We start from the raw sequence: 13,013 nt of genomic DNA, 5'->3' as shown, positions 1-13,013 counted from the left end.
TCAGTGGTAGATGTCCATCTCTTTCTTTCTTTTTTTTAAAATTATTTTTAAAATTAATTAATTAATGTATTTATTTTTGGCTGTGTTGGGTCTTCGTTTCTGTGCGAGGGCTTTCTCCAGTTGCAGCAAGCGGGGGCCACTCTTCATTGCGGTGCGCGGGCCTCTCACTATCGTGGCCTCTCTTGTTGCGGAGCATAGGCTCCAGACGCGCAGGCTCAGTAGTTGTGGCTCACGGGCCCAATTGCTCCGCAGTATGTGGAATCTTCCCAGACCAGGGCTCGAACCCGTGTCCCCTGCATTGGCAGGCGGATTCTCAACCACTGCACCACCAGGGAAGCCCCCATCTCTTTCTTAATAGAACAAAATTTAATTAAAATTTAATATTAAGTAATTTTTACTTTTATTAAAGCAAATCTAATAGAAATGTAATGGTTGCATCCCTGTGTGTTCCCCTGGTACGGTTCTCACAGTGAAATCCATCTTTGTATTATCTGCATCAGCTTTATAAAGTTTGAATAAATTCCTGTTACCTTTCTGCTCATAGTACAATGTTTTGGTTTGGTTTCTTTCTTAGGATGGAAAAGGTAAACATAAATCCCAATCGGAGTGGGGGAAGGGAGAGGATACTGGTTATAAGAAATTGTCTTCTTCCAGCTTATTTTTTTTTTTCTTAAAAGCTTTATTTTGTTCTCTATAATTTTTAAAAATATTATAAAATGTGACCTATGAATTGCATACCATTGGTTACAGTAGAGGGGGTAGCAGGAAGAAAGTATAGAACGTCGGCTATAATAAGAAAAGAGTAAAAAAGCCTCAGTTGCAGCTCTTCCTACTGTATTCTTCAGAATAAGAAAGACAGACTACTTGCACGGTGGCACCCAGCCAATCTCTGACTAGAATCAATTACTTTGCCAAAAAGCAACACAAAAGATGTTCCTTGTTTGCAAACCGAGTTTCCTGCAAAGGCACCTTTTTTTCCAGGCTTGCAAAACAGAGATCAAGATAATTCTTTCTGTTGCTTCTTTATGCTGTTTCTCTTCTCCTCGCGTTCGGAAACCCTTCTGGAAGAAGGCAAATCTGAATCTAATCCCAGAGGATAAGGAGACTTTTCACTTCACAGTGTGATCTCTTCATTATAGCTGTGTAACCACAGCATGGAATTGTTCTGAAAGACAGCGGCCAATATTATAATTATCTACATAAAAAATTCACTGGGCAGCCTTTGTTTTTGAAGTCTTTTTTAATTTGTGTACAGTTTTTTGTCTCACCATATTGTGGCCAGATTGAGAGAATTGGGGGCGGGCGGGCGGTGGAGGGGAGTTGAAGGAGATGATTCTGGGAGGGGAGGATGGGAGGGGAAAAGAGAAAGCTCTCCTTCACCTCCAGCTTCTCATCCTGACCTTTATTTCCTTCTTCACTAACCTCTAGAGGGTTAAAGTGAAAGTGAAATTGGAAACAGCATCCAGACTCTCTTGCTGTCTTATTCTCTTTCCCTTCCTCACCATTCCACGTGTTTTCTTCACCTTTCTGTCTCCAGCTCGTGTCCATTTTCTTCACACCATTTAGATTTCCCTTCTTTCTCTTTAATTTAAAACCCTTTATTGGGGTTTTCATCACTCCTGCATCTCAAGTCTCAGGGTCCCAAACAGCCTTCTAGTTTTGCAAGTGCTGTGAGCTCCATCCACAAGGCAAATAGGCATTTGTATATTACCCTGGGAAGCTCTCAAAAATTTACAGCATTGTTTCTATGACAAAAATATATTCTGGGTGTCAAGCTGCCTACCTAGACAAACTTTTAGGATACAGCCAGGTTATAATTTGGATATATGCGTTATTTATTTAAAGGAACTACATAAAAGAACTAGATATTCAGTGTGAAAATTGCAAAGATGCATATAAATCATTGGAGAAATAACGTCAAGTTCCAAAGAGGGGTTTTAAGCCAACAATCATTGTATTATTTATGACTAAAACTAAAATGTATTTAGTGGGCTATATTTCTGCATAAAGGGTTTTTGTTTAGATGTCAGATATTGGTTTAGGACACTAAGATAGTCATTGTGTAGATCTGAAATTAATTTTATTTATTTATTTATTTTTGCCTATTTTGAGATGAACCATAATTATTATCTGAGAAATCTGGAATATATTTATAAGTTTCCAGAAGGAATTCTGAAACTAAAAGCTTTTTTTTTTTTTTCTTGTATGCAGGGAGGGCGTTTTAAGACAACAAACATTTATTTCATTGGCAAGTAAAAGGACATTCACATGATGCTAAAAAGAGAAATCAGGTGAGCTTGTTGGAGTTTATTATTCTGATTAGTAAGAGCTAGCCCAATACTGAGACAATAACAGACCATGTCTACCCTTACATTAAAAATATCTAACATTTTTCTGAATGATTCTATCTATAGAAACTCTAATGTTCACATATATAGTCCTGCAGTGCATTTTCCAATCTACGTATAAGGAATTTACAAAATAATTATCCCAGGACTAATTCCTCATGACAACTTGTGAAGCAGGTAGATTGCCAATTCTGGTTTTCTTCTTATTGCAGAAAAGGCACAAAAACAAAAAGCCACAAGTGCCTCAGGATTACAGTATCAATGAGGATGGGCTAAGTTATACCAGGATAACAAACTCTGAAATCTTGGTGACTTAACCAAACAAGGGTTTTCCTTCCTCATGCTATATTCCAATGTAGTTGGGTGTGTGGAGAGAGGTGTATGAGTTTTTCCACTCATGGGAACTTAGGGACACAACTCCAACAAGCTCACCTTGTTGTTCAAATAAACATGTTATTCAAATAAAGGCCTTCAATTTGGAGTTTAGTTACCTGTCCTCCCTTCCCCCAATGTACACCTGTACTCATTGGCTGCCCTGTGACCTCCATGATCACACACATATCACCAGTCATTTTAATAAACAGATTATGAAATTGCATGAATCTTCAATATCTTATTCTCCAGTTATGGAACTTTGGGGAAGAAAGAAAGATGCAGGCTGAATTGTGAAAATTTCACTCAATTCTTCATCACGTATCTCTCCAGAGACGGGATTTTTTTCAGGACTGTAGCTACCAAATATAAAAATAAAAGTGAACCCTGAAAATGACTCAAGGCTTCATCATTTTCAAAAGAAATCATACGATCAAGCGTATCACTCGTGAAGATGGATGACCTTTTCAAAAGCAAATTCTGTTATTTTCCCACTGAGTTTCAGCAAAAGAAAGAAAAGGAAAGAATGGGAGAAGCTCGTTGAGAAATTCTCTGAAGAGACGACAGAGTATCCCTTGAGTAAACAGCACCCAGCTGGGCAAAAGCTCTTTTTTTTATTACCACATTAGCACCACCTTGGGAAGTCAAGACATCTCTAGATAGATCGTTATTTTCCTAACAAGCTCCTCAGGGCCCGATGTTTGAGAGGATGGCAACCACCAGATATACAGAGTGAAGCAAACATTAGTATGAACGGATCAATTGTGTGTTAAAGTATTATTTGGTGACTGATTCCAAACATCCTTACCCACAAATACATGTTCAGAACTGTATAAACAGCAGCGCCTACCCGAAATAGAAGAAAACAGAAACGATGTTTATTGAAAAACCAATATGTGTCAGCATTATGCTAGGCAATTTCTACGTAGTAAATCATTTGTTACTCATTATAATACTTTAAGTTTGATATCATTATCCCCTGTTATAGAATACTAAACTAAAGCTTAAGACATTGAAGACAGTTTTTCAAGTCCCCAACCAGCCCGTGATGAGCCAGGATTTGAATCCATGCCCAGTTCTACAGGGACTATCCAAAAGACCTTTGTGAGTCCTGGGTACTCTTACCCCAGGACTTACCCCAGCCCACATTATTTCAAATATGTTAAAATACACAGCTCACTTCAAACATTATTTATATATTATGTTGCAACTGATAAGTTGAAATAACTTTCTGGCTTTAGAACTTAATTATGATTTTTGATTTTATAATTTAAAAAAATTGTACACCACATAGTCTTTTGCTTTTTCTCTTTTTCAGGGTGCAAACTGTTTTGTAGGCTCTTGAAAAGTTCATGGTTTCATGTTGTAGCTGTGGTACCTACCAGACATGGCAGCCTGAGAAGGAATCTGGAGACTCTCCTTCTACTCCAGCAGGCTGGGTAAGCTTTGGTATCTTACCCCAAACTTCATCTTCAATGGTGTATTTGCATCGTGACTGAAATGCTTGAGTTGAATAGTTCCAGTGATATTTCCTTTGACAGTGAGGAATGTGGGGCAAGATTCCCTCCTTGCTTCAGCAATATTGGTAGGTAGTGCTACCCTGAAACGGAAGACGTTCAACAAACACTTCTGTTATTTGTCTTTCCTTCTAGACTGGGAAATATTTGAGGCTACTGGCCATTTCTAATTAATTCTTACAATCTAGAACTTACCATATTTGTTAGCACATACTAATAAACATTTCAAGAAATACTTGTTGAATGAACACAAGAAAGAATGGATGGATGTGAGTAAGTGACTCTGACCTGAAGTCTCCTGATAAGTTCATGACAGCCTTCATCTTAGAATCTAGTTTCCTGGCACCTAGCTCAATCATTTTCAGAGCTGATCATATTGTTTTGAGCACTTCCATAAAGTAGAGTCCATTTTGCGGAATGCAAGTAGAGTCTTTTTTTTTTTTTTTTTGGCTGCACTGGGTCTTCATTGCTGCACACGGGCTTTTTCTAGTTGCAGCAAGCAGGGGTTACTCTTTGTTGCGGTGCACAAAACCCTCACAGAACCTACACACCTGAGATGAATGAATCTTGCTTTATACAATAATCTGTTTAGCTAAATGTGAGATCTTTCTTCTCTTATTTCCTCTCCATTTTCAAAGCTTGAGCAAGCACCACAGAATTCCTTTCTGGGATGCAAGAGGAAGGAGACTATCTTGCAATTCCCAGTAGACTCCATTGCAGTGGGTTTATGCCAACAATTAGTCCCAGCACATATGAGCAGGACCTAGTAAATGGATTCCACAAGTTGCCCTCAAAATTGGGGGTTTCCAAAGTTCTACAAGCAGACCTTAAGCTGACTAGTGTCAGATGAATGTTCTTCTCTGTAGGGAGCCACAGAGAAGAATGCCCCACTGTTTTCAAGGAGATGAATCCAACCATAGTGAATTAGGTGAAAAAAAAGATGGGATGGTGTAGAAAGGACAGATCCTTTTGTTTGGAAAGGAGGGGGAAATGCCTATCATGATCACAGCTGCCTGCTAAAAAGGGGAAGATGTGTATGAAGGGTCCTTTAGTTCTGCTGATGCCATGAGGATTTTATAGCTAGATTTAGGGGTAGGGGCTAGGAGAGGTCTAAATTGATTATAGGATAAAGAATAATTTGGAACCTTGAGGGAGAGACAATGTGGGAGAGACTGTGTGGAAAAATCGAGGAGATCTAGTATGAGCTGGATGTGGTGTGAGGTTGGGTTGTTACAGGTGTGAAGCGACCAGGATGGAGAGACTGAAATGACTTAATGAAGAGCTGGGTGCCTAATATTCAACTTGAAGTTGTTTGACTGGTGAATATAAACAAGCCCCACTTTCCATCTCTCCACAACTTCAGTTAACTCTCTAAATACACATGTCTATGAGGCATTTTAATGCTTTATTTTGCTTTTGTGAAATTGAGCAGAGTCTAGGTAGATACAATGTCGAGGGACATAGCTTTCTTGAGAGTGAAATTCTTAACATGGAATAATTCAACACAATATGGAGGTGAAAACTAGAAACAAACTCCACTCCTAACAATTGGTAGAAATCTTAGCAAGAACTTTCGAATTCCACCAGATGTGGAATAGGAATTCAAGCACCCTTCTGAAGATCTTAAGAGATACCAGATAACACATGAGCTAGATATTTGTATTAAATTAGTGTTTTTCTTGTTACATATGTAATACATTTTAGAAAATTGAGGATTAAAATATCAAACTGTAAGCATTTCTGTACATGTTTTTTAAAAAACTGTGGTAAAATATACATAACAAAATTTATCATCCTAACCAAATGTACAGATTAGTTGTATTGTCTACATTCAGATTGTTGTGCAACCATCATCAAGGTGTTCAGGAGAACTTCAGTGTAGTACTAGGGGAAGATGAGATGTTTTTGAAGAAAATAGAATTTTGAAACATTTTCTTGTATATTTGTACTGATCGCTTGATCATTATGTAGTGTCCTTCTTCATCTCTTCTAACAGTCTTCATTTTAAAGTCTGTTTTGTGTGATATGAGTATTGCTACTCCAGCTTTCTTTTGATTTCCATTTGCATGGAATACCTTTTTCCATCCCCTCACTTTCAGTCTGTATTTATCCCTAGATCTGAAGTGGGTCTCTTGTAGACAGCATATGTACAGGTCTTATTTTTGTATCCATTCAGCCAGTCTATGTCTTTTGGTTGGAGCATTTAATCCATTTATGTTTAACATAATTATCAATATGAATGTTCTTATTGCCATTTTGTTAATTGTTTTGGATTTGTTTTTGTATGTCTTTTTTTCTTCCTTTCCTCTTTTGTTCTCTACTCTTGTGATTTGATAACTAACTTGTATATTTGTAAAAGCATGCTTTTAAAAAGTGATTTCTCAGTTTATATTGAACACTGTTGATTGTCTACTCATCCTCCATTACCTCCCTGTGTTTCCTCTTCAAAAAGACCCCAGTTCTGTTAATGTGTCTTCAAGTCCCACACAAAGCCCTTGCAACTCATGAGAATCTCCTTTTTTAGCTTTAGGAATGGGTCCTAATGGATCAAAGCCAGAACCTTTCAGGAAGTCAGGTATAAGTCAATCATAGCACTGTTTGCTGATCATTGTTATTGGTCCACAAATGGGTATCAGCTTAGAGTGAAAGACTTTTATTTTCTCTCTGGATATAAACAAAAGAGGTAAGGATTTTCTTATAACAATGAGTAGGAGAATAAGCCCATGGATTAAGCCAAATCTGTTGACAACATAAAAGATCATTGAAAAGAACACGTGTTCCTGTCAGGGGGTTACTGAAGCAGTCAACCCAGAAGTTAGCCTTACCTCTGGAAGTCACATGACAAGAAGTTATCTGACTCTTCAAGCCAGTTTAAGTTTGGGTTTCTCAAAGCTGCTAGAAAGCATCTTAATGATATACAGGCATATTTTGCTGGATTCTTATAATATAGCTCTGTGAGGTAGGTAGGATTGATATGATTATTTTTAAAAAACAAGGATGTAAGCTCAGAAATGTGGAGTAACTTTCTCAGGTTACTATTCAGGATAAATCTCCAAAACTGCTCTGGAATTCAGCTAGGTCTTTTCTGAGTCTTAGGTTTACTTCTTTTTACCTGTGACCAGTAGTTTACAGTCATTCCCACCTAGGTTAAAAATACAATGGTATGTTCTTGCCAAACAAAAAAGCAAAATCTACAACTACTTTAATATCCTAATTATTCCTCATTCTACCAACCTGCCTCAAATGTCCAGATTTCCACTTTAGTTCTTCTTTTGGATCACAGAGAGAGAGGGAGAGAGAGAGAGAGAGAGGAAGTTGCTTTTCATATATTTCCATAGTATATTTCTTATATATCCAAGATAGGCCTATTCACATACTGCAGAAATGGAGTAATACAGAGATTTTACTTGAAGCAAAGGAAAACTTTGATTATCCTCTTACACGAGGACAAACTTTGTCCAATACCTTGGCCATTAAGGCTGCTTATACCTGTGAAATTCACATATTGTTATAGGTCTCATTTTTCCTGGATACTTTAAAAAAAATTGGCAAAGATTACATCATTAGAGATAACCTGAGAGAGGGAAAAAATTAACGTTGGCGGGAACAGAGTTGTTGGTAGCACTAGCTCAGATCTTGGAGCCACAGAAATAAATGTGGATTAATAAATGTTTCCTCAAGAATCAGAATGAGACCTCTTTCAGCTCTAATCAAGTCTTTTTGGAATTCTTAATTCTGAGAAAACTGATTTGAATCATCTTTCCAAGGTCAGTCATGGGCCACTTGCTTCTCACAAAGAAGGACATGTACTACATGGGACAGCCAAGGTGATTCATCTGGGCACAGACTAAGTACACACTGATAGAGAATCATGCTCAATTCCCATTAGAAGTGGGTTTTTATTTCCTCCTAGGTAAGTGAACTTAGGTAGTTATTGTATTCTGTTCCAAATTTTTCTTTATCAGATGCTATCTTCTTGCTTTTCAGAGTTCTTTAGAATCTTGAGATGGAAGAAGGAAAACTAAAAGTAAAATATTTTAATAAATAACCTTGTCTAATGCTGCTTATTATGGCAGCAGGTGGTAGTAAATTAAAGATAGGCACAAGTTTTTAGACTCTCCTCTCATTAAGAGGTGGAGTATATGATTTCTCCTTTGCATTTGGGTGGGCTCTGTGACTGCTTGACCAATAGAATATAATGGAAATGATGCTCTGTCAGTTTCCAAGTCCAAGCCTTAAGACAATGGTAGTTTCCTGTGGCAGGTGGAATTCTTAGATGTCCTCCAAAATTCTCACCCCTTAGAGTACATGCCCTATACTACACCCTCCTCTTGATTATGAGTGGGATCTGTGACTGTGAAAGATCTCACCATATGTGGAAAAGGTAAATTGATTTGCAGATGTAATTAAAGTTCCTAATGAGTTGGCATTGAGTTGAAGGGAAGTTGTGCTGGTTAGGTCAGCCTTAATCAGGTAGGCTCTTTAAAAGAGGCTCTGCCTTTCCAACAAATGGTGCTGAAACAACTGTATATCCATACAAATGAGTGAAGGTGGATCCCTCTTCACACCATATGCAAAAATTAACTCAAAATGGATAACAAACATCATTGTAAGTGTTAAAAGTATAAAACCCATAGAAAACGTAGGAGTTAATCTTCATGAATTTGGATTAGGCATTAATTTCTTAGATACAACTTTGAAAGTACAAGTGGCAAAAGACATAACAGACAAACAGTACTTCATCAAAATCAAAACCTTGTGATTCAAAGGTCATAATCAAGAAAATGAAAAATCAACTCACAGAATGGGAAACATATTCACAGATTGTATATCTGATAAAGGACTTGTGTCCATAATATATATAAAAAGCATTTACAGATCAATGATAAAAATATACATCACCCAACTAAAAAAAGGGCAAAGAGTTTGAATAGACATTTTTCCCAATGAAGATATACATGAAAAGATGCTCAGCATCAATAGTCAGTAGGGAAATGAGACACAAAACTACAGTGAGATACTACCCACCCACTAGGATGGGTATAATGAAAAAGACAGACAACAACAAGTGTTGATGAGGATGAGGAGAAATAGGAACCCTCGTACATTGCTACTGGGAATGTAAAATGATACAGAGACTTTGGAAAATGTTTACCAGTTCCTCACACTGTTTAACTTAGAGTTCCCATAGAACCCAGCAATTCCGCCCCTAGATATAAAACCCTGAGAAAGGCAAACGTATATGCACACAAAATCTTCTACATGAGTGTTCACAGAAGAATTATTTACCATAGCTCAAAAGTAGAAGCAAGCCAGGGAGTTCCCTGGTAGTCTAGTGGTTAGGATCCAGCGCTTTCCACTGCTGTGGCCCAGGTTCAATCCCTGTCGGGGAACAAAGATCCACAAGCTGCATGGCACGGCCAAAAACTAAAGCAAACCAAATGTACCTCAATTGATGAACAATGAATAAACTTTGGTCTATCCATAAAAAAGAATATTATTCAGCATTAAAAAAGGAATGAAGTACTAATACAGGATACCAACATTGACGAACCTTGAAAACATTTTGCTAAGTTAAAGAAACCAGTCACAAAAAAACCACATAATGGATGATTCCATTAATATGGCCAGAACAGGAAGATCTATAGACCACACTAGATGAGCAGATGTGTAGGGCTGGAGATAAGGCTAGAATGGAGAGTCATGCTATTGGGAGCAGTTTCTTGGGGATGACAAAAATGTTCTACAATTGGATTGTAGTGATAGTTGAACAGCTTCTGTGATATATTAAAAACCATTGAATTACACACCTTAAATGAGTGAAATGCATGGATGTGAATTATATTTCATAAAGCTTTTCTTTGAAAAAAAAATTAGTTGAGACCTTCCCTGAACTCAAATACACTCCCTGTTGGCCTTGAAGAAGCAAGCTGCCATTAGTTCTACAGGAATGAATTTTACCAACAACCATCAGCTAGAAAAGGGACCCTGGGCCTCAGTGAGACTGTAGTCCTGCTTGACCCCTTGATTGCATGCAGCCTTCTGAGCTGAGCAGAGGACCCAGCTAAGTAAGATGTGTCCAGACTTCTGACCTACAGAAACTGTGAGATGATAAATGGGTGCTTTTCATATACCAAGTTTGTGGTAATTTGTTATGCAGCAATAGAGAACTAATATATTTTTACTTTGGGTCTTTTGGAACACTCGCTTTTAGAACCCAGCTGCCATGATGTGAAAAGACTAAGACACACGGTGAAGCCCTACATATGCTCCCAGCCAACAGCCAGCATCAATTCCCAGCCATGGGAGTGAGCCATCTTGGTCATTCAGCCCAAATGAGTCTGAGAGCAACTGCCTAAGAGACCCCACGCAAGAACCATTCAGTTGTGCCCAGTCAACTCACAGAAATGTGAGAGTTAATAATACCTTTAAGTGTTAGAATGGTTGTTATACAGCTAATGATATCAGAGTTTTTTTTTAAATGCCTATTTTATTATACATTCAAATGAGTCTTTGTCTATCCTGTCAGTCTTATAAGGGTAACTCTGTTTTCATATTTCTCCATTTTTCTCTTGGAATCCTTCTAACTGTATTGAAGATTGACAGGTGGGTTCCCTTAGGAAGAGCTGAAAGACATTGTTAGATATATCTTCGATTCAAAATGAAACACTTATTTTAGTGAAGTGGAGATGTGATTCCTGCTATATTTAAAAGGAAACCCTAACGAGGGTTACTGAGGATAAATTAATTGAATAATGTATTCTCATTATTAGATAGGTATAAATAGATATATATTTGTGTTTAGGTCATGAAGACAGAAACAAAAGACAAAAAAATAAAAATAAAACAATGCAGACACATTGAATCCAAATAAAGAAAGCAAAATAAGTACCACAAAACACACACTCATTACTATAATATTATAAATATGGAGAAATTGCAATAACAAATGAATTCCTTATGTTTTTATACTTCTGGTTGATTAATATTTCCATACTAAATAAAAAGTACTGTGTAGTAACATTTTAGTCTCTGTGCCCATATGTATTATTCATTGTGGCTAGAGGCCAATTTGCTCACAAGTATGATAATTATCTAATTCTGTGTAGGGAAAGCTCTCCTCATTACTGGAATAAAGTTTCTAATTCCAGTAAAAACAATATTCAAATATTCTTGGGCAGAAAGTCAATGCATGGGCTTCAAATCTGCTTTGTTTTGTTAAAATTAGAATCAACAGTTTGAGAGCTACAGCTTCATAAGAAAGTAATCGCATTAGTCACCCTCTTGGCACTACATGGGTATTAATCTTTCCCTCTCATCAGTCTCTCTGACTCTTCCACAATTTTATAAGGTCCCCCACAAAGCCAAATTAATAGTGTTTCTTTCTTCAAAACTCATGAATGTGCAATTAATAATCAATGACCTTGGAAGAATAAAAGAAGCAACTTTAGGATTTCTAGATTATTTGATGGGCAGCTCTATTCCATGGGATATTTGAAGAGGTAGTCTCCTACCTATTATATCCTTATTACAGACAAATTGGTTGTAGTTGATAATATTAAATGCAAATCTAATTAGAAAAATTCTCTAGCTGAGGGAAGGTGCTTGGTCAGCACCTCTAAGGCACATCCAATTCACAGTTAGGGTCACTGATTTCCTTTGCTGAAGTCAACTGGCCAATGGAGTTGCAGCCGATCACAAACCAAATTTCTAATTTGCCCTATCCACTGAATTCATATAAAGTGCCTCATTATGACCAAAAGCTGGTAGTGCACTCTTAGGTATCAAAATTCAGATAAGCAAAGTGTTATTTTCTGTAAAATCTTTAAGACCAAACTCGTTTCTGGCTTGTGTCCAGCCTTGCCACAATCGTCATTAAATTTTATTATGCTTTATAGTGGTAATTGGAGTAGGAGAGGCTACATTGAAGAACTTTCTATGTGGAGAACACTACATAAACCTAGCATTGTGTAAAGAGCTTGGGATTTGGAGGCCGACAGACCTGAGTTTCAATCCCAGTTGCACCACTTCTTAACTACATGACCTTGGGCAAGTTAATTAACATCTATAACCTTTATTTATTTGTGAAGTGACTATAGTATTACCTGCCTCCCAGGATGCTTTTAGAGGAGTAAATCAGATAACCCTATGAAAAATGGCTAGCACAGTGTCTGACATATAATAACACCCAATTATTATTGCTATCGCTATTATTATGTTTATCATTTATATCAGTCACGAGAAAATGGTTTAAATAGATGAAAGTTTATTTTCATTTGTTTAAGTCTTCTTTCATTCCACTGTCCCTCTTCAGGTTGGAATTTCTCCATCCTTTCTAGGTTTATTCCTTCTTTTTTTTTTTTTAACATCTTTATTGGAGTATAATTGCTTTACAATTGTGTGTTAGTTTCTGCTTTATAACAAAGTGAATCAGCTATACGTATACATATATCCCATATCCCCTCCCTCTTGCATCTCCCTCCCATCCTCCCTATCCCACCCCTCTAGGTGGTCACAAAGCACCAAGCTGGTCTCCCTGTGTTGTGCAGCTGCTTCCCACTAGCTAATCTATTTTACATTTGGTAGTGTATATATGTCCATGCCACTCTCTCACTTCGTCCCAGCTTACCCTTCCCCCTCCCCATGTCCTTAAGTCCATTCTCTATGTCTGTGTCTTTATTCCTGTCCTGCCCCTAGGTTCTTCAGAACCATTTTTTTCTTTTATTTTAGATTCCATACATATGTGTTAGCATATGGTATTTGTTTTTCTCTTCAT

Source organism: Balaenoptera musculus, chromosome 11, assembly GCF_009873245.2.
Source record: "Balaenoptera musculus isolate JJ_BM4_2016_0621 chromosome 11, mBalMus1.pri.v3, whole genome shotgun sequence".
Classification (NCBI taxonomy): Eukaryota; Metazoa; Chordata; class Mammalia; order Artiodactyla; family Balaenopteridae; genus Balaenoptera; species Balaenoptera musculus.
The sequence above is the reverse complement of the archived record's forward strand: the minus strand, read 5'-3'. Positions refer to the sequence as shown.